The 19564-nt window shown below is 45.2% G+C and overlaps 1 long non-coding RNA gene across 3 annotated transcripts in view; it reads left to right on the top strand.

The window, feature by feature from the left end:
- The window catches only part of LOC129784789 (uncharacterized), an 87652-nt gene that overhangs the window by 20685 nt on the left and 47403 nt on the right, over positions 1-19564 (top strand). The window lies entirely within an intron of this gene.

The raw sequence follows: 19564 nt of genomic DNA, 5'->3' as shown, positions 1-19564 counted from the left end.
CTTTGCCCGGTGTGTTCAGCAAACTCTGCTGCCTGCCCAGCTGCAGGGAGGTGACTCCAAGCCTACTTACTGCAGGCATCCGATCAAGGCTGATATGTGCCTGCCTGGCTGGAGAGGCACCGTCAGCCGGTGGCAGAGACAGGGGAAGTCTGTGCCAATGGATGTGAGGCTGGAAAATGTGTCAGGCTGAATCCTACAAACATCTTTCTGTGTCAAGGGAGATGAAAGGTTTCTTCAGTGGGCCGTTCAGGCACATGTTATCGTCCACATTATCTGATGCCCTGAGCAGGGCTAAGGTGAAATTTGGGTCTGTCATTCAGGATATAGTCACTCCCCCATGTAGCCAAAGCTACTGTCCAACTCTTGCAGCTGCTATGACACATAGGTTACTCCATTTTTATTTATTCTGAAGCTTCCCAGATGCCTATAAACATGCTGGGCTGCATGCAAATACTCACAGCCATCAGGCTCAGGCAAAGAGGTGAGCACCACCTGCCTCAGCAGTGCTGCCACCCGAACAGGAGGAGCATCCTCACTTCTGGTCCTCTGCAGCTGCTCCCCTGCATGGTCTGCGGCTGATGCCTGCTGTTCCCCACAGCAGGTTGCTGAGAGGTGAAGTGGCCGCACAGTGCCTCTGCCTGAGACACACAAGCAGTGGGGCACATGAAATTACGGCGGGCAAGCACAAGGGCATGGGTGATGGAGAGCCAGGCTTGAGAGGAGAAGGTGTATTTACAGGTAACATCAAGAAAATCTGGCAGGGAAGTTTGGAATAGAGCTAAGGAGTAGGAAGGTCACTGGGGAGCAGTTTGGCCATGAGACTCAGCAATAATGTTTCTGTACTCCTACAGCTTTCAGCCAGACAGGCAAAAGAAGAGCAGAAGCCTTGAGATCTGGTCCCATCCCCAGCCATGCACCCTTGGGCCAGGCCTTAGCTTCATGTGGGTTTTGGCTGGAACTGTGGTTAAATAGCATTGCTAACTGGATTACTTTTGCCTAGGCAGAGATGGAGGAGGTGGGTGCAAGGAGGAAGAAAAGTCAGTAAAAGATGAAGCAAAAAGTGAGGCACCCCAGGGGATCAGTGGAGAGGCTCAGCGTTTCTTCAGTTGTTTCCCAGGCCTGGAGAACCACTGAGGGGGTTTTGTGATAAAGAACACACCCCACTATACATGTTTATGGCTGCTCTTGGTACAGAACTGTTTTGAGGAAGCAGCAAGGAGAAAAGAGAGAAGAGGATCAAGGTGGCAATAAGAACAACAGCTTGCTCTGAGAAAGGTGACCAGGTGAAGGGAGGCTGCAGAAACATGAACAGACTTCAGATTTGAGTCAAAAGTGATGTGCAGTATCAGCAAATACATTTTACACAAGAGCTGTTTGCACATGACCCTCACTGTGATGTGGCTGTCAGGACACTGTGCTGTTGAAAATGTGGCTGTTCTACAGGATTCTGTGTCTGGGAAGTATGACCACTTTGTTTTTTAGAAACTTAGACCCTTTTCTGTCAAAAGAAGGTGCAGTTTGGAAGGCAGAGAGGGCACAATGGACAAGTGTAGCAAAAGGCAGAGATACAGTGCTGCTATGGGACAGGGAGGGGTGACTTCAATGGCATGTGCACTGGTGACTGATCTTCAGTGCTCACACCTCTGAGTTTTTTCCCTCCCAAAGTTCTGAAAAAGGGATACGGCACATGTGTCCCTTTTCCACAGTGTGTGCTGGCCCCCTTCCCGCTGCATGAGCACACACTCCTCTCCGTGGTCTCCTCATGGCTCCTTGACTAAGCAGGCACGTGATGTTTAGACGTGCAGTGTCATGGTACAGCCAGACCAGTGGAGCTGCTTAAGTGACACAGAGATATGTGAAAGGAGAAGCTGTGGACTGTATGCCATTTTTCTGCCTTTAAGTATATACATCATGGTCTATGACTTCAGGATCATTTTGTTTCAGGGACAGTCTCCGTCCTTCAAGGTTGCTATGTACAATGTTCATTTTTTTTCTTTGCTCAGTGTCACAGTTGTTTTGGAAGACATTTTACATGCCACATTCTCCAGTTATACTGCAAAGGGCAAATCTAGGCACTCGCATGAACATTTTGGATTGTCACTTGGCGCAGGAAGGAAAGGTGAGGTGTTGCAGTAATTAAATCCTTGGCTGGCACTAGTTGCATGTGACAAAGCTGGTAGTGAAAACACGAGTATGTGTCTTTGGCAGACCCAGCTGGAGCCAAGCGAAAGGCGACAATTCCTTGGGCAGGCTTAGATTAGTGGTTTTAGGTCTCAGCTGTGAGGGCAGTCCTCACATACAAAGGGCCGCAACAAACAGCAGGAACCACCATCCTCTCAAACTACGTCGGCTCAACCTGTAGAAAGATGCTAGTGTGGCAGTAAAAGAGGAACCGTTTGCGGATGTACCACAAATCTGAATTTGCGATCACTTGGCTTCTGTGCTGTGACAATGTTCAGAATCGCTGCCCCTGGGCACTGTAGGGGGGTACACACAGGCAGTTTGCAGTTGACCACTCCAGACAGGTTGGGAGAGAGGCAGGAACTGTTCTATCATCCTGTTTAACAAAAGAAGGCATGATTTTCTGTTGTCTGAATCTCTAAAATCCCCACTGAAGGAAAGGTACCATAGCTAAATGGCTGTTGAATGTCACATCCAGGCTGCCCCTGGGGGCTGCCAGTTGGTATGGCCATGGTGATGCTGCTTCATGCAGGTGAGGTCCTCACTCTGCTCCTTCACAAGAAAGATGTTTGCCCTTGCTTAAATGTTTCCTCAAGGTAAGAGTAACAAGGACTGGAAGGTGCGGGCAGCTACTACTTGAGCAGAGAGGCTATTCTGAAGTAAAAAGCTGCTCAGAAAACTGCCAGGAATAGAAAATCTGAAGACACCACAATGTGTTAGTGCACTGTACCATAGCTGAGAGTGTGCTGGACCATGGGAGACACTGTTCCCTCAAGGATACCAGCCTACTGGGAAACTGAGGAGCATAACCCTTACAAACAACTTCGAGGAGGCAATGAATCACTGTTGGAAAAGGTACGTGGTTCAGCTGGTTATCTGCTGTAAACTTATGAAGGGAGCTATACCTTCCCCCAGTACCTCACTTGAAATGTCTCCAACATTACTGACTTGAAGTGAGGCCGTAGTACTCATTAGTAGCACTTATACAGCTGGAGGCTATATAAGAGAGAGGCAAGGAGCACAGCAAGTTCGCAGGGGTTACAGCCCCGCAGGTACCAGTCACACAATCTATCTGATCTCATCTGAGAGAAGGGGCACAGGGGAGACAGATGTTTGACAACAAACTTTATACGAAGTGGTAAGGTGATGTTTACAAAGGGGTGCTTTTTAAAAAGGGGACTCCAGATATTTTCTTTTGTTCAGCACAGGCTACGTCCCTTTGCCAGGGAATGCAGAAGCTGCTTAACTAGAGAGATGAGCGACTCAGGGAAAAAATCATCACTTGCTTTGCTATTTAAGCAAAGATGCTTTCTCGTAATGATAACCAAAGCAGGAGGCAGCATCTCTTGGCAAACAAAGTGACATTAAAAGCATTTGCTGGAAATGCTTTCCACTTTGTTTCTGAAAAATGTTTGGAGTGTGTTGATAGAGTAGTTGAGGACTCAGTTGTGCAGCAGGGGCCCAGCTACTGTAATTTGAAGTTTGGGAGGGAAAGGACCAGAGGGGTGGTGAAGACCCTCTAGAGGGACCTAGGACTTTCCCCCTCCAGGAAGCTTCTTATATTAAATCCACTAATCACTTGATGCCATCTGGCATAATCCAAAGACAGAAAACATGCTCTTCCAAAGCATGTTTAGAAGCTACTGGGATACGTCATCTCTGGCGGGGGGATGATTCACCAGCATTGGAGAAGAAAACCACTGGGGAAATCATCCCTAGCATACAGATGAATCCGGGAATAGAGCCCAGCAATGTTCCTTTGAACACATCATTGCTCTGGACCCATGGGATAAAGGCAGCAGCATGGGCTGACACAGGCCACGTCTATTCCTCAGTGAAAACGAGCTGTGCAAAGCAGCACAAATGCTTTCTTTGCATTCTGCCTGGCTTCAGGCTCTGTGGCTCCTTCGCAGTCAACCCATGGGACTGCTTTAGAGCCTGTGCCTGGCACCAAGGTGTCGCATTGAGTATACATGGACTCCTGTGGTCCCAAACATGGTGGGAACCATGGTTCCACCGTGCCTGAGGCAACACTCATGGTCTGCAGGGTGGAAGCTAGGCAAGGCTAATCCCAGGGCTGTCCCCTAAGGCATCAGTGGCTGAAGGTGCTGGGACGCACGCTGCTGGGCAGGAGTCACTGACTCCCAGGCCCAAGTTCCTATGTGAAGGAAGCAGACGCTTTGCAGGAGCTGGTCTGAGATGAACTGAACTCCCACAGGAGCTTAGGCTTGTCTGTCACCCCACAGATCTCTCCTCAAAGTGCAACTGGTCCTCCTCACAAAAAACACCAATGCATTAGACCTTCAGATACAAGCCCCAAACCCTGTTGAAACAGGGAAAGAATAAACCAGAAGTGAATCTACTGCTGCAGCTACTCCTTGGAAAGCTATCAGCTATGATAGTACTTAGGGCAACTGAAAAAACAGTGTAAGAGTCAAGCCGGCTAACTTTGCCCACTGCCTGCCCATCACCCCAGCTCGCTTGCGCCCATTGAGTCTCACAGGAATTTATAAAATCAGAAAAGCTTCCTTGGCCTTGTGGGTATCTTACAGAGCCTCAGCACAGTGAAGGAAAGGCTTACATGCAAATGGGACGCCACACTAATCATTTATGTATCAAGGCCTTGAGTGCACCTGTGTGGTTTAACGACCCTGAGCAGCCTCACCTGGACCCACCACCAATGCACCCACCACCATTGCTCCAGGAACTGCATTTAGGCTCCAGCCCAGGCTCTCAATCTTGGTCTGAGCTGTGTTGCAGGTAGTCTTATTTTTAGCTCCCTCAACTGAGTAGATCCCCTGCATGAGCTCAGGACCTGGCTCTTGTCATTGCATCCATCGCTGGACTGTCAGCAGCACCTGCTCCTGCCCTGAGCACTGTTTGGATGCCATAGGGCTGTGCTCTCTGGTCTGAAAGGACGCTGTGGTTATTCTCATCTTCCTTTGTGGTGCCTCCTGATGCCAGGTGAGTGACCTCAACCTCCAGGAAGAAGGGTGGGAAAAGTGGAGTGTTTTGTTGGTTTCCTCAGTAGCTGCTGACCCCCCCCAAATTATCTGCATTATTGCTTCTGTTATGGAAATAAAGGGATTCAGAGTAAGAGATTGCTAAAAGGAAATGACAGATAGATTTCCAATTTGTCCCATGTGGAAAAGAAATGCCAGGCTTTCTTCTTCACTTGCTTTTTTTCTACTCTGTCTGGTGCCAATAGCTTAAACAAGTCTGCCTTACAAATCAGGAGCTAGAATTATACTTCTTAAAGAAAGAAGCTGAAATGAAGAATATATATGAGTATTAGAATGTGCAGGGAATCTGCATTACCTTCTAAGAGCAAAAGCCAGGTATGTTTTACTGTGCCGCTAACATGTGGAACTCACTGCCTTGTGATAACTTTGGGGTCAGAAGCTCAGCAGAATTCAGAAGGGATGTTGAAACAGCCAGTGAGGGCACACAGAATGACATGAGGTTAAAAATGCAGAAGGGATGCAAATCTTCATGCTTGAAGGTATCTGCTCGCTAATAACTGGTGGAATTAAGGAGGAATCTTCCCCTGTTGGCAGGTTGCTCTTCTGCAGCTTCTCATGGCGATCATGGTGGGAGCCAGGACCCTGCACTGCGTGACCTGCAGATGTGACCCGCTCTAGCAGTAGTTTTGCTTGTTTCCTCATTCTGTGAGACACCCAGAGACTAATGGCAGGGGAGGCATTGAGAACATAGTGAGGTGGCAGCAGGTTAGTAGAAGGTGAAATTATCTGTACAGTGACGTGTTGATGGATGTGTGAATTGTACACAAACGATATACGAAGCTGTGCAGCAAAAAAAAAAAAAGCGGCACGTGCTTCTAAGCAGGGTCTTCTTTGCTGTGGAGTTCTCACTCCTGCTGCTTATCTTCCACCTCCAGTCTTACCAACAATACTGAGCAATCTGTAAAGTGCTGTGAGGTTGCAAACCTGCTGGTTCCTTAGGGCTGCTGCAGGATGGTGCTGTAGAAGGGAACGGGGCCTGTGGCTGTGAGCCACTGGACAGTACTCTGGGCTGTGTGAGGCAGGTATGCCTCACAGATGTGATGAAGAACAGAAGTGAGAACTTGAGGGACAAGTATTCAGTCACTGTCAGAGCCAGGACAAGAAATTGGGCTCTCTGTCCCCTTACACATGCCCAGCTGTTTGCCAAGGCTGCTGAACTTGTATGAGACCTTTGTGCTGGGAGACCTAGAGGAGTGTAAATGAAAGGAGCAGGAGGATTATCTCTGTGGGGACAAAGAAACAAGTTTCCTCCTATCTTTCCTTTCTAGGTTAAAAGAATGATGGAGGAAAATGTTTAGGGGCTTACTAGAATTTTGTTTCAGACAGTGGCAAGTCCTAAAAATAATATTGCTGTAACTGTTCTACTCTTCTGTTGTGGCAACAGACTGTCCCCATAATGCCCCATTTTGTCTCTATTTGTATTGTACTCACATTTCCCAGCCATGTCTCAAATGGGATACAAAGAAGGAAAGTAGAACTTGCCCTGAAAGTGTCACCCCTAATTAATATCCTCCAAGGCAGCTCCCTAATTAGTATGCAGATCCAGTTTCAGTGCAGCTTGTTAATGGGCTCACTCCTCAGAGAATGGTAATTAGGTATGACACTGATATACTATGGTGTTACAGGAACCTGCCACCAGGCTGGATCCACTCGGCAAGTGGCTGCCACCATAGCAGGAGAACAGGTCCTGCTTGGGCAAATCCATTTTGGCTGAGAACAGAGTGAAACAAGAAGGGGTGATCTGACATGGTGGAAGAAAGAAGCCCGAGGTGCGATCACAGATCTGGTCGGCAAACAGGGTGAACAAAAGAACCTCACTAGCTCATGTCCTGTATTCTCCACACCTATGACTGCTCATGCCCATCATTCATGTGCTACAGCACCTCTTCCTTGCAGAAGTGTTCTGAAGTTGCTCTGTCCAGCTCTGAAAAAGCATATCGCTTCTGTCCTTTAGTACTCCTGTAGTATCCTGTTTCTTATCTTCCAATAACCAAAAAGTGTATATGTTTGTTTAATAGTTTTGTGACAGCGGCAGTAAGGGACAGAATCATTTTGCAGAAGCAAAATCTGATTCCTATGGAAACATTATTTGCAAAACCTTTGTCTGTCTCTGACCTCTTCTGCTTGGACATCATTTGGAATGCTGGAGATGGGGGGGTGGGGGGATAAACCAGCATAAATCCTCCAAGGCCTCCCACCATACTAGGCTCGTGGAGCAAGAGGAGACAAGCTGAAAAAAAAAGGTCAGGCCAAAATGCTTGATTCCAACATGCTGAGCCATCAAGTGACTAAAATCGAGCCTCTTTGAATAGGTGAGTCAACGCTGACTTGAACAAATCTTTTCATTTGGGCTTCTTCAGCTTCCTGGAGTTGTTTGCAGGTGCAGCTTCTGTATCGGTGGCACCAAGGAGTCTGCCAGACCCCCCTCTTGCAGCAGTTGCCCATGAGCCCAGATGTACAGTATTTTATTCTCAGTGATTACTATGATCCTCTGAGCGTACGGGCACCCTTGCCTTCTCTGTGTACTCTTATAACCCTCTTTCCTTTGCCCCACAAGGCCAGTTCAGCAGGAAGAAGGCTCCCCTCTGTCCTATGGCCAGGACCCAGGACCACCAGCTTCGGGCCAGAGAAATCCTTGGTGTGAGCTGCTGGTTCCCACAGACAAGCCTTGCAGTCTGTCAGGTGTGGGTTTTCTGTGAAGCCAGATACTTGTGCATGAAGTGATAGTGATTTGCCATGGCAGCTGATAGCAATATAGCTCTTATCAAAGGAATGTGAAGGAAGGAGGGAGCCAGTGTGTAGCATGAAGGCTCCATTGATAAAGACCTGGATTTTTTCCCTAGTACCATTTTCCATGTAGTCATGAACTGAGCATGTCTCCCCGCCCCCCCCATTAGTCAAACCTTTCTGAGCAGCAAATGAGAGGAGCTTCTGGAACCTGAATGTCTTCTAGGTAGAAATAATCCTTTGTTACAAGCCTAAGGCTTAGAGTTTAAGAGATTTTTAGAAAACAGTCAATGAAAGGTCTGAGCTCAGGAAAGTTAGGAATTGAAAAGAGGCGGCATTAGGGAGTGAGCTTTACAAATCATGTGTTTATTGCCTTTAAAGCTGAGGCAAGTCAAGGCCAAACAACATGGAGCTGAGTAGGTGAGCCTTCCGTACCCCTTGGGGTATCCTGATGGGAGTCATCTCTTTAGGGGTACCTGCACAAGGGGTTTGGTTTGCTTGTACACAAATTCCCTTTGTCTCCTGAAAGATACACAGTAAAACTCTGGGGGTTTTCTGCTCTTTAAGATCTACTTCAAAAATATCAGGACTGTTAAGGCTGAGCTTTCCTAAACTTGCTGAAGGATTCACTGTTGAACTAACTAAAAGGTCCCTTTCCACACTTAAGAGTCTTAGCAAAGGTCTCCTACCCCTCTTGCTGAACGAGGCACTAGAGTAAGGTAAGTTTCTGAAGTGTGGAGATGTTGAACTCTGCTACAGCAAACAAGGTAGATTTGTTTTCACGTCCCAAACAACTGGCTGGATTCTAACATCCCGAGCTGCTTACCATCCCTGATGCTTAGGGAAGCGTTGAGCACAGCCAAAGCAGTAGCTCTGTAGCATCTGAATCCTATTCTTGTCAATATGCCTTGGAGTGAATGAGCGCAGAGCAGTTAAGACTCCAGTCCCTCCCTGGCACCTCTGAAACAAGTAACATTAAGAGATGCTTGGTCTAAGTGCACAGCATTTGCTTTTCACCAAGGAATGGATAGTCATCACAGCACTTCTCAAGCTCGGTGCTTTGTAGCCAAGAGGACTTGTGATCTTACTTAACCTGGATGGGACAGGATCAGATACTTGTGTTTGTCCCCTCATGTCCTCTGATTATGTCCTTGAACTGTGCCAGCTCTAAAACCTTTTCCCATGTCTCCTGTACGGATCACTGGAGGAATTTGAAATGCTAACCTGACCTTTTGTCCCCTTAACACATTGTCCCAAGACAATTAGGTGGAAGAGACATTTCAGTTGCCCTCGGATATTTCATAACTTTAAATATTTTATAACAAATTAAATGTTAATTGTGTGCTGTCCAGGGGAGAAAATCATTGTAGTATTCAATTAACATTTAATATATTAGCCATCAAATACTTAAATAGCTCCTTTCCAATGGATGTATTTCTTCTGCATTTTCTGTGTGGGTCCCTGACGTAGCTTTCCAGAAAACTTTTCACCAAGATGCTACAGCAGAATAACTTTACAAGGGTAGAAAAAAGATCACGTTTCTCCCTCTGTTTTCTTGCTTTTGAAGTTTTCCAGCACAATATAGAAGCTCTGGATACTAGCATGGGGAAAAATCAACAAGCTGATGGCCCCTGCAGTATTGCTTTGCTCTTCTGCTAGCTCACCCTGACTAAAAGTCATGACATCTCTGAGAAGGTGCCTAGATAGCTCTTAATTATACAGTTGCCCCCTGAAGTCCCTTTAGTGCCTCTTCGTTGCACTGTGCATCAAAATCCGCTTCTGTTCTCATGGCTCCTGCTTATGCTTCTGATTTTATGGCTTCTCCCCTTAATCTGTCCTCAGCGATCACTTCTTTCAACTTTTCCACTGACATGCTTGTCATCTCTCCTGTCACCCTTGTGTGCCTTTAATACCTTCCTGTAAGGTCTGTTCATCAAGCTGCTTTTTTTTTTTTTTTCTGCAACTAGCACACCTTCTTCCCATCCCTTAAAAAGAAACGGGAAAGTTCACTTGTTACAATAACAAAACAGATGTGTCTGTGAGGAAGAGATAACATCACTGCATACTTGCACGTAACAGAGGTTGCATGTTAACTAACAGCAGGGTGAGGTGATTCCATAGAGCAATGTGTGTTAGTAAGCAAGATGTGCATTAATCCTGTGAAGTCGCATCATAAAATAGAGGCTGTGGGGCAGGCATTGGCTGGGGGAAGTCTCTTGTGCTGGACTGACTTGGTAAATGACTTTACGGTTCTAATATTAATGGGCTGAACACGAGTACTTGGGACATTGTTCAGGGACAGATTAGGAGACACAGGTTTGCCTCATCTTCTATTTTGAGAGGTGCTTTGTCTCAGTGGGCAGATAGCCATGCTTGCAGATGTTGACCTCTGCACTCTGGCAGCACAGCAGTCTGCTTGCGAACTGCTGCTGGTGATTGCAGGGAGCTGGGTTACAGCAGAACTGTTGTAGAACCCTTCAAATAGAAAATCCTGCCTGGATCCTGAGGACAAGTAGTTTGTGTGGTCCTCGCCAAGATCCCAGACATATTCCCCCCATTTGTTGGAGAAATCGATTATCAGGTTTTCAGTCTCTCTCTGTTCCAAGGTGTGATGTTTGCATGTTTCCTGGCTGGCCTGGCAGAATGTGGCACATGGCTCCTTGCTGCAGAGCCCTCGGTGAAATGGATTAAGTGGATGTATATTGGTGTACTTGTTCCAGGTCCTGTTTCAGTCTTGGGGTCGACACATCAAAAACTGAAAATGGCAGAGTGAAGTGCAAGAAAAAAAAAAAATCAGGATTGGGAATATTCTCATCTGCAGGGAAGGCATTGATGTTTCTGTCTATTTAGCTTATCGAAGTGAAGGGTCTTGATATGGAATAAAACCAACAGGGGAAGGATTTGTCTGATCTAAGACAGCTCTCTAAAATAATACTCAAAGATGCGAAGAGATCTGAGAAGTGGAGAAGGAAGCTAGACAAATGGGGGTGGAAATAAGGCACAGCAGTAATGAACTGTTGGAAGAGCTCTGTCAGAAGCTGGGGAATTCACTAGCACTCAGCCTTCAGCCCAGCTCTGGCAGCCTCCTACATATGGTGTGAGCCAGGAGTTAGTGTGGTGCAGGAACAGTTGGTGGAGGCTATGTCCTGTGCTCTGCAGGAGGTTACAGCAGCCCTGGTAGCTCTTACTGTCTGTATTTGGATAATAAAAGATGATAGTCATGGTTCTGTGGCCTGCCTCTTCTGCTCCTTCATGGTACGTTATCTTCAGGGCATGGAAGGGATTTTGGAGGCCATGGACCTTGGCATTTCTGAGATATTCCCATACTCGGTATATTTGCATTTCCCAGCTTTCTTGCAGGTCAGCTGTGCCAAGATGCTGTAGCCAAAAGCTACCTAATTTAGGCCATTTCCATGTGGTCATGCCTATAGGCGGCTATGCTTCGCCCTGTGGCACCCAGTGCTAGAAACTTGTGCCTGAATGGTGGCATCCATGCTACGGGGCAGTGTTCTCTGTGCTTACCCTGGCCCTGTCACGGCTGTGAGGCTGGCTCTCCTGACTTTACTGCTGTGCCTACCTTCTCTCCCAGGGGAAAGCAGGGTGCTGGGCAAGCAGGAGAGAGCAGTGTGGTCTCATTCCAAGAGCCCACAGTGTAAGACTGTTGTGTAAACGCTGCTAATCTGAGGTTAACTCCCATTGCCCCTCCTCCTCTTACCTCTACAATAAATTGCCCACATATCTTCTTGATGGCCTGTTTAAAGTAGAACAGATCAATTATATAGAAATATACATGTAGTACTCTAAAATAACAAGCCCTTAGAAACACCACACAGAGCCTGCGATGCAGTTTGCAGAACATGGAGCTAATTGGTGTGAAACTGCTATTTACAGTTTATCTCCTTGCCTGTAGGTTTCTGGGAGGGAAGGAATAGGGATGTCTGAAAGAGGAGGGATGCTCTTTGCAAAAAGTGCTGTTTCTGTGAGAAATAGAATGTCAGTGGCTATTTCTCTGGCTTTCATGCAGTCAGGGATGCTTCTGCTCTGGAGTCCTAACTCTTTTCCCAATCAGTGCGGTACTCTGTTTTTCCATTTCCTCGAGGGCCAGTACTTTAACTCTATGTGTGGAGAAACTTTAGGGTGGCTTTTAGGAGCTGAAGGACTTCTTAAAGGTTTGGATAAATGTAACTTTAGTGTTTCATGTCTCCCTCCCTTCTGCGGTGGGAGCTGCTTGGGACTGTCTCTCTCATCCCTTCGAGGGTAAAGCAGGAGAAGAGGTGGGAGGGAGGATGGAAGGTCATAGCATGTGCTTAGTACTCTTTCCCACCAGGAATGGGGGAGCAAGATTTGAGATTTAGTTGGTAATCATAGAACTGAGAAGCATGAAACGTTATTGGGAAGCTTGCTTGTTTGAGAAGGTACCTGTGTGTGTGGGCACTTTACAAGGAGCGCTGGCTGCCAGCTTGCCAAATATCATCTCTGAAGCTGGAGGAAATATTTGACATTGCTTTGGGGTAGAGTTCCAGGGGATGGGACCAACTTGCTTAAGGAGCAGACATGAGAACTGCTGTAAGTAATGAGTGCGTATTGCTTCTGCATGCATTTGTGTGTTGGAAGCTGTGCGGGACACTTCCTGGTAACGGAGCAAATCTTTGGTCCTTTCATGGGCCACTGCCAGAATTTGGCTTCCTTGGTCCCTTTGGTCCTTGGCTCTGCTCTCAGCAGTTCCTTCTCCAACTGTGGAAAGCAGACTGGGAGAGCCTGCGGTCTGTCCTCAGTGGGGAAACGTCCAGTTCCCCTAAGCATATTTAGAGTACACTTTCTTACCTTGTGATTAAAGAGCCAAGATCTCTTTTAATATTCACAGCCTTGAAATAAAAGTCTGGCTGTAAAAACCTCATCTGCTTTTCTGAGATTTGAGGGATATGAGGAGGAGTGCTTCATGGGTAGACCATACATCTATGCGGGGGGGGGGGGGTTGGAAAGGTGTCAGTTCCTCCAAAGTGAACTATGCTATAGCTAGAAGGAAGACTAAGTAGCACATCCCTATCTCTTGCAGGGATGCTAGCAAGAGAGGTAGAACTGCAGCCCGGGGGCAGGGCAGTAAAGCTGCTGTCCCCAGTGCTGGCACCTTTTGGGCTGCACGTGCTTCCTCAGTCTCGTCTGTGATCCTCTGAGGCTGCTATTGTCTTTGCTTTTCCTCATACATTTTCAGGCCGGCTGCCAACTTGAGCACCCCCTCGTTGTCCTCTTGCCTTTGTGGTGGTGGTTCCAACCTTTTATTTCGGTTTGGTGCCTTCACTCCTGAGGAAGGGGCACTCTCCTCATATGTGCCACCGCTCCCTTTGCTGGAGCCATGGCCATCTAAGACAGGCAATGGTTTGGCTCCTGCCCTGCTTCCCAATGGCCTTGTGCCACCTCTTTTCCTTAAAAATCCCACAGAATCAGCACAGCCTTCCCACGCTGTCAGGAAACCCACTCTTCCTTTTACCAGGAGAAGGGGCCTGCCTATTTTCGTCCCTCAACCTAGTTTCACAGCTGCACCCATACCCTAAGCCTAACCATATGCTCTGAGGACACTTGGTCCCATCTTTGCTTTGTCTTTTAGACTGTCTGCTCCACAGGAGGAGAACTGTGCCTTCCCACTCTGTGCAGCATCTGGCAAACTGAAGGCACCTGGCATACTGTCAGTACTTAACAGAAATTAAATAGTAATAATACAAAGATACCTAGAGAGATTAGAGACTTGGTACAAAAACAAATGAAGATTCAGCTCGGCAAAAATGAAAGTTAATGCATCTGGCAGTGATGGAGATGTGGAGAAATGTAGCCCTCTATGAATATTTGAAGTGTGTAAACACCAAGCGGAGAAGGAATTAGTTAATGTGCGTTGGGCAGAGCTAGCAGTGATGGGAAGAAATAAGAATGAGAAAACCCTTATGGTGAAGTTCATTGAGCTATTAAATAATTTCCAAAAGGAAAAGCTAGAAATTACTTTGCCTGAGATGCAATAAAAATGCTATAACACACTGACTGAAATTCTGGGACCACTCAAGTCAGTGAGGAAATTTGTTCTGACACCACCGAAGCCAAGATTCCCTCCCCAGATAAAAGTGAAAGTGAATTGGCAGAAAAATTGACCTGTGATTGAGTGTTCGCTGTTTTCAAAGCTGTTTTGATCGTTTCCTACCAATGCAATATATAAAGGTGGCTTATGAGGAAAATATAAACATAAAATAGCAAGTATGGCATTGTATATAAATAAGACCAATCTCTTACAGATTCAAGGCACCATTATTCTACATAATCACAGCATGTAAACATCTGCAGAGCATGCAATTAATGTATGGAGGTATTTAGTATCCGCACCATATAGGTTCTTGGGGAGCTGGTAGAGAACAGTAGCTTTCAATCTCTGTCAGTCTGCAAATCCCTACAAAATTTCCTGAGACTGAGGACCCCCTGTATGGTGAATCAACATAAGTCTTCCATAAAAATAAACAAGAAAACTGTAGATATATCTCATGGATCTCTAAGGGACCAGAAGCAGAATGGGAAAGCTCTGGCAGGAAGATGACCAGGTTCTATTTAGGTGTGATAGATGTTTGTAAGGCGGTTATACTTAGCTGTATTTTGATGTAATTACTATTTTGTGGGTTTTCAAATGCAGCATTTTCATTGTTGGAAAGCCTTGGCTGGTACGGAGGGCTCAGTGCATAGAGCGCAACCTGCATGCGCTTGCATTTCTTTACATACTCCATGTTGTAAATGCATGCATACTTCTTTACATACTCCATGCATACTTTGAAGTCAACCTAGAACTTACCTGCAGCTGAGGAGTTAAACGGAAGCAGCAGTCAGTCCTGGATGAAGGTTAGTGATCCCAGCTGCTCATCACCAGAAGTTACCACCCTCTGGCACAGCTACAATTCTTGACAAAACTGATAGGTGGCCTAAATAGCTAGGGGTTGATTATTCATGTGTGTCTCAGGAGATCAGAGATGACAATAAATTGCAGCAGTGAAGAAGTAGTTGGCCTTGGTAACTTTTTACTCCCCAGCTGCAGCCCATGTAAGCTGTGTGGGCACAGTCCCAGCTGAAGAAAGCTTTTTGTTGGGTGGTGGTTTTATTTTTTTCCCCCTTCTGCTTGCTGAAAGTCTTTGACATGTGGTGGTCTGGAGTGAATTCTTCCTTCCCGTGTGAAAGAGGGAATAACAGGTAGGAAGTAGCAATCAAAAGCTCCTGACCTGGAGAGATGAGAGCAGTATGGTCTGCAGCTTTTGAGGGACGTTGTGACAGCTGGCAACAGAAATGGAAATTTTGTCCTGAAGGCAGTTCTGACATTTCAAAATTCTATGTTTTCAAACTGGGATGAAAGCCCCAGTTGGGCTACTGACTTAATTTGTGAAACACACATAAAGTATTTTTAGTTAAATTGCAACATAAATATTTTAAAGATATCTGAAATAATTTGTAAAATATGTATTTACACTCAAAGGTGTTTTGATAAGTGATTCATTTTATACAGTCAATATATTCATGGATATGCTACACAGCTCGGTTCTGTCAGATCACCGTCTGCTGACAGAAGACTATAGTGTTTTTAAAGATTTCAGCTAAGGAATATAAAGCTCCTGTTCCCCTGAGAAGAGGAATACCAATCATGGTTACAAAAGGAGAGGATTTTGTATGCCAACATCATACTTACACTCATTTTGAGCTGGTATTTTAATGTTTCTTTTTAATGCCAACCTATTCTTAATTTTTCATGTCATTCTACGGCCTCAAAGTGTGGGTGTCCCTAATTTAGAGGGGCAAAGTCCTAAGAAATGCTAAAAGCTTCATACTGAAGTAAAAAAAAAAACCACCACTGGAAATGGGAGGCAATTTTTTTTTTACACTGGCAATTCATCTGCCATGGAAGCTTACTGAGGAGACTGGTTAACTCGTCCTCCTCTGGAATCTTTCTGTTGAGCCTGGGTCTTTCCAAGAGATTTGTTTTTTAACATGTCCTCAAGTATTGAACCTGATGGTATTTGCATGGGGTGGTAGAGGAAAGTAAAGACCCCTTACCACCACTGTCTGAAATTCGCATGGCTGTGTCTGTAGGAAGCCCGTACCAAGGCATAGTGACCCAGTGTCCCATTGTGACGGCTATCAGCTGGATATAAATGATTAACTGCTCTGATGCATCCTCAAGGAGGCATGTGGTAGAGTGAGGTTACCAGGAGAGCTTTTATGGTCAAAATGACTTACTGTTGTAGAATTAATCTTAAGCTTGGAGTTGTTATGGCTGTTTTCTGTGCAGAGCACAAAATAAGGTGGGGGGCGGAAGGGGTTTTCTAGGCTGGCTGCCTATATTTCTTTACAGCTGGAAGACCTGCATTGGAGGTCTTATCTTGTAGTGGGAGTGATGGCAGCTCAGCTATTCAAGCTCTTAGATTTCTTAATCATTACAGAACAAGATCGCATAAGTCTTTGAATTTTGCCAACCTAACAGAATATATTCTCCCTCTCTCCTGGAGAAGGTCAGAGAGCTACTTGGCCTTATCTCCTTGAGATGACCTTCAGACTGAAACTGTATTACAAATTTCCACTGTTCTATCTTTTCAACAATTCAAAATTACGTTACTCTCACAAATTAACTGAGTCTCTGCCCCTGTCCTTGCCCTCGGCTCCTGATGGATTTTATCATTTAATGAAGCCTGATTCATTTTTTCCCCAAGTTTTATCATTTATTATTAATTTTAAACTTTTTTTGGGTTCAGAGAGATCATGAGGTTGCACAGTAAGGCCATGCTGTATTTATAAACCTGCTAAAAACTTACAAACAGGAGATAATGTGCATATCCCTGTGGTACTAAGTCATTACATTAGGGAATCGGGAGACACAAACAGCACTACTAAATCATTGTGTTGTGGATTATGAAATCGCAATATCAACTTTTTAGCTGGGAATGGAAAGACAGTTCCCTTTGTACTAATCATTGCTGTTGTTTGCATTGTAGTTGAGCTCAAAACACGAGTTGGACTTGAGCCCCATTAGATGAGGTGTTGTGTAAATTGTGCAGAGGGAGAAGACTGCTGATGTGTTTTACTCCCAGGAAGTGCTGATGAATTGCAATCATGGAGACTAATTAAAGCATCTGGATGGATAGATAAAATGGACATAAAACAGATTTAATTGACGGAGAGCAGGGGAAGGTTTGACAGTTAATTAATGTTTTTAATCAGTTGTGGATTTACAGGAGGAAAGGGGAAGGAGGAGGCTGATGGGGTCTTAGCCCTTGCTGATGGCAATGCCTTGTGTATGGGAGTGCCTGGGGTCACATGGAGCTAGAGTGTTCAGCCACCCATCTTTTTTCCTTTCTGCTCTAATCATGGATGCATTTGACCTCAAAAAATGCTTTTTATGTACAGATTTTCTCCACCTATCAATTTGCTGATCCCTTATACTTTTGAAGAGGTGTGCAGACACCTCGAGGAAATTCCCATGTGCAGATCCTTGCAACGCACATCGGAGACAGAAATAGACTGAGGCCATAGAGGTCTGCAGACCGCAGCTTGAAAACCATTCATCTGGAAAATGGGAAGTATTACACATACACTAGATATAGCCCTTAATGTTGTTCTGCCATTTATGTGTTATGAGTAAGTCCTAAAGATGTGTCCCTAGACTGAAGTCTGTTAAGGTGAAGGATACAGTGAGCAAGAATACACGTGGACTCCAGGCTTCCAGTGAAAACGTGGTTACTAATACTCATGACCAGTGTGACTAGGGAGCTCTGAGTGGACTTTTCAAAAATGGCAATTAATCTTCCCAGCCTCCAACAGGGAGAAGGGGGAAACCATTGCAGCGGGTGCTAATGTGAGAGAATTTAATCTTATCCTTTCAAACCTCATAAACCCGAACAGATCTTATAGAGGCTAAAATAACGCTGCCATTGCCAACATGGTTTTCTGGAGATATATGTGTACTTGAGAGCTCTTCCCATTGTTTGTCATATTCAAAAGAATACTAATTTCAGTGGAGAAAGCTCAGTATCAATTCCAAAGAGTACGTATATCCAATAGCAACTGCAATATGGCAATTACATGCACGGTTTCAAGTCCTGGTACTGACATGGCCCTGAAGTGCTTGCCTTCATGGGGTTCTACAGTACTGCCATGCTGTGGGGACTGATGGAGGGATAAAAGAGGGAAATGACTCACCCAAAGCTGCTCTTAAACGCAGGCTGGGAGGAGGGACAAGATCCAAACAATAGCAAGTGGAATGCACTGTGCATTTTAGAAAATCCCTGCTATTCAAACTTAGTATAGCCTGAGCCTTCATGGCTCCTCTGAGATGTGCAAGAGAGCAGTGCAGGGATGCTTGAGTGGGTACTAATCAAATTATCTCTGGACTGGGAAATAATGAGTCTTGCTGATGCAGGCTTTACTGTGGGTCCTGTTGTAGCAACTGCACGACACTGTACCAAGTTGAATCCTGATACTTGAATGATACCAAGTATCATATCAGCTGGAGAGAGCTCGGGGAAGTCTGACTTACGTGCAGAGAATAAGTGTAAGAGATACCATTAGATGCTTAGAGCCTATCCTATGACAATCAGCCTTTATTATTAAGGGAGACCTATGTATGGGTGGCACTTTACCCAGGAATTGTAATATTTTTATCTTTTAATATCTGCAGCTTTGTAATAAAGACTAATCTTGTGCCTGTTCTCGCTGCAGAAGTCGCTTTGATTGTATGTTTGGGAGTGAACCAGTGACTCCAGCATCTTGCTCTGTAATTGGACACTGCTCAGAGGTGATATAAATGATGCTGTATGTTACCTGGCAGCAACTTAGTGTAACTTACAAGAGCGTACAGTCAGGAAATAAATGATGCAGGAGCAAAGGCAGCTCAGTGAAAGGTATAAGACAAAGTGAGAGTGGGAGGTTCTTTATCTTAATTCTACTTGGTAGTTGCTTTTCTATCTACCCAGTTCTATTGGCCTGTAAATTACAACTACTTATCAACCAGAGGTAAAATGCAATATCATTTCAGTCACTTTGAGTTTGACCCAAAGTGTTTATATCCATGAAAAAAAGAATGATTGCCACTTATTTATTTATTTTTACAAAAATGATAGGCCATTATGCAGGAGAAATCAGCCTCAGCTGACATTCACAGCTGTTCTTTTATGTGGGAGGCAAGCAAAGTGAAAACAGTATGACACACATGTCTCTGCTGGACAGTATTTTGGAATCTGCAGTTAATCTGCTCAAGGGGGAAAAAAACATGGGGAGAATGCACTGCTTAGCAATAAAATACATCAATACACCCAACATCACCGCATCAATAAACAGTGATTAAATTTATAGCTCTAGCTTCACAGTTGTTGTGCCTGAAAACCCCCAGGGTGGCCTCAAAGTCCTCTGCTTCCAATCCAAACTGGTGAAGCTGCAGTGCTGCTGTCATCCAAGAAAATTTGCTTTGTATAATTCCAGATCTCTTACATATCAAAGTTAAATACAGAAAAATTAGGATTCTTTCTGGGAAAGGCTTGATTAGAGAGGGTCTCCCATCACTTAGTGACCATCTAAGAAAAGGATGACATTGGTTACAATGAGTAGCATCAAAGCTGGAGAGAGGC

This window comes from Falco peregrinus, chromosome 6 (assembly GCF_023634155.1).
Source record: "Falco peregrinus isolate bFalPer1 chromosome 6, bFalPer1.pri, whole genome shotgun sequence".
In the NCBI taxonomy this organism is placed as follows: domain Eukaryota; kingdom Metazoa; phylum Chordata; class Aves; order Falconiformes; family Falconidae; genus Falco; species Falco peregrinus.
The sequence above is the reverse complement of the archived record's forward strand: the minus strand, read 5'-3'. Positions and strand labels throughout refer to the sequence as shown.